We start from the raw sequence: 2987 nt of genomic DNA, 5'->3' as shown, positions 1-2987 counted from the left end.
CATCTGAAAAATGAGTTTTCTCCAGCCCTGCAAAACAGTTGTGAACTCCGGCTATCAATTTTTCATTTGAAGTGAATCTTCATCAGCAAAAAAAAAAATTTCAGTTTTTGAAAGAGATGGAAGTCTGATGGAGCCATATCAAGTGAATAAGGCAAGTGTGGCTCCAATTCATACCCTAGTTCGTGTAACTTTGCCATGGCAATGGTACATATGTGCAGGTGCGCATTGTCTTAATGGAAGATGACTTTCTTCCTTGCCAAACCTGGCATTTTTCTGTATATCATTTGTTGCAACTTGTCCAGGAGGTTAGCACAGTATTCTCTAGTAATTGTTAGCCCTGTGGGGAGATAATTTACAAACAGATTCCACTTCACATCCCAGAACATTGATGCCATGAACTTTCCTTCAGAAGGAATTGTCTTTGCTATCTTTGGTGGTGGAGAATCAGCATGTTTCCACTGCTTTGACTGTTATTTGGTCTCTGGGGTATAGTAGTGCACCCAACTTTCACCTGTTGTCATAAACTGGCGCAAAAAATATTGATTGTTCCTCCTAAAATGAGCCAAACATTGAACCGATACATTCATCATCATTTGTTTTCGATCTAGCATCAAGGGTCGTGACACCCATCTCACACACAACTCTTTCGTTTCTAATTCTTCAGTTAAAATGTGATATATCCTTTCAGATGACACCTGGTAAATGTGAGCAATTTCGTGCACTTTCAGTCAACGTTTCTCTGTGAGCATTTTGTGCACTTTTGCAATGACTTCTGGAGTAGTGACACATTTTGGCTGACCACTGTGTGGATCATCATCTAAGCTCTCCCAACCAAATTTAAATTCATTTGTCCACTTAGCAACAGCTGAATACGAAGGAGCAGAGTCCCCCAGTGTATTATGGAAATCAGCATGAATGCCAGAATGAGATTTTCACTCTGCAGCGGAGTGTGCGCTGATATGAAACTTCCTGGCAGATTAAAACTGTGTGCCCGACCGAGACTCGAACTCGGGACCTTTGCCTTTGGCGGGCAAGTGCTCTACCAACTGAGCTACCGAAGCACGACTCACGCCCGGCACTCACAGCTTTACTTCTGCCAGTACCTCGTCTCCTACCTTCCAAACTTTACAGAAGCTCTCCTGCGAACCTTGCAGAACTAGCACTCCTGAAAGAAAGGATATTGCGGAGACATGGCTTAGCCACAGCCTGGGGGATGTTTCCAGAATGAGATTTTCACTCTGCAGCGGAGTGTGCGCTGATATGAAACTTCCTGGCAGATTAAAACTGTGTGCCCGACCGAGACTCGAACTCGGGACCTTTGCCTTTCGCGGGCAAGTGCTCTACCAACTGAGCTACCGAAGCACGACTCACGCCCAGCACTCACAGCTTTACTTCTGCCAGTACCTCGTCTCCTACCTTCCAAACTTTACAGAAGCTCTCCTGCGAACCTTGCAGAACTAGCACTCCTGAAAGAAAGGATATTGCGGAGACATGGCTTAGCCACAGCCTGGGGGATGTTTCCAGAATGAGATTTTCACTCTGCAGCGGAGTGTGCGCTGATATGAAACTTCCTGGCAGATTAAAACTGTGTGCCCGACCGAGACTCGAACTCGGGACCTTTGCCTTTCGCGGGCAAGTGCTCTACCAACTGAGCTACCGAAGCACGACTCACGCCCAGCACTCACAGCTTTACTTCTGCCAGTACCTCGTCTCCTACCTTCCAAACTTTACAGAAGCTCTCCTGCGAACCTTGCAGAACTAGCACTCCTGAAAGAAAGGATATTGCGGAGACATGGCTTAGCCACAGCCTGGGGGATGTTTCCAGAATGAGATTTTCACTCTGCAGCGGAGTGTGCGCTGATATGAAACTTCCTGGCAGATTAAAACTGTGTGCCCGACCGAGACTCGAACTCGGGACCTTTGCCTTTCGCGGGCAAGTGCTCTACCAACTGAGCTACCGAAGCACGACTCACGCCCGGCACTCACAGCTTTACTTCTGCCAGTACCTCGTCTCCTACCTTCCAAACTTTACAGAAGCTCTCCTGCGAACCTTGCAGAACTAGCACTCCTGAAAGAAAGGATATTGCGGAGACATGGCTTAGCCACAGCCTGGGGGATGTTTCCAGAATGAGATTTTCACTCTGCAGCGGAGTGTGCACTGATATGAAACTTCCTGGCAGATTAAAACTGTGTGCCCGACCGAGACTCGAACTCGGGACCTTTGCCTTTGGCGGGCAAGTGCTCTACCAACTGAGCTACCGAAGCACGACTCACGCCCGGCACTCACAGCTTTACTTCTGCCAGTACCTCGTCTCCTAGCTTCCAAACTTTACAGAAGCTCTCCTGCGAACCTTGCAGAACTAGCACTCCTGAAAGAAAGGATATTGCGGAGACATGGCTTAGCCACAGCCTGGGGGATGTTTCCAGAATGAGATTTTCACTCTGCAGCGGAGTGTGCGCTGATATGAAACTTGGAAGGTAGGAGACGAGGTACTGGCAGAAGTAAAGCTGTGAGTGCCGGGCGTGAGTCGTGCTTCGGTAGCTCAGTTGGTAGAGCACTTGCCCGCGAAAGGCAAAGGTCCCGAGTTCGAGTCTCGGTCGGGCACACAGTTTTAATCTGCCAGGAAGTTTCAGCATGAATGCCCTTTGCTTTCATACCTTTCTTTATGAAGTATTTAATCACTGCTCAAATCTCAATTTTTTTTTTATCTTCACAAATCACTACACGGGAACAACAGAGCCACATCACTGCCCCAGCTCTCTTCCAAGAGCACTGACATAGCATGTGTTTACAGGCAACAGTCCAATGAATATCATGTGAGCAACTTGCTGCACTAGCACTCACCTCTCATTGTGATTCCCAGAACTTTTCAAACCACCCTTGTATAATGGTGACAGCATTACGATTGTACTATACTGCATTCTGTATCACAGCAATGGTCACATTTTCTTTTCTTCAACACAGAAGAGGTGAATATCATTCTGTT

General features: G+C 47.1%; 2 non-coding genes across 2 annotated transcripts; both read right to left on the bottom strand.

The window, feature by feature from the left end:
* Nucleotides 1-987: 987 nt before the first annotated feature.
* Trnaw-cca (transfer RNA tryptophan (anticodon CCA)) lies at nt 988-1062 on the bottom strand. The gene has a single exon. It is a non-coding gene; the product is annotated as a tRNA-Trp (tRNA).
* A 1129-nt stretch (nt 1063-2191) lies between these two features.
* Trnaw-cca (transfer RNA tryptophan (anticodon CCA)) lies at nt 2192-2266 on the bottom strand. Its single transcript has one exon. It is a non-coding gene; the product is annotated as a tRNA-Trp (tRNA).
* Between the last annotated feature and the right edge of the window lie 721 nt (nt 2267-2987).

The sequence above is a fragment of the Schistocerca cancellata genome, chromosome 7 (assembly GCF_023864275.1).
Source record: "Schistocerca cancellata isolate TAMUIC-IGC-003103 chromosome 7, iqSchCanc2.1, whole genome shotgun sequence".
In the NCBI taxonomy this organism is placed as follows: domain Eukaryota; kingdom Metazoa; phylum Arthropoda; class Insecta; order Orthoptera; family Acrididae; genus Schistocerca; species Schistocerca cancellata.
This window is presented reverse-complemented; position numbering and strand designations above follow the sequence as displayed.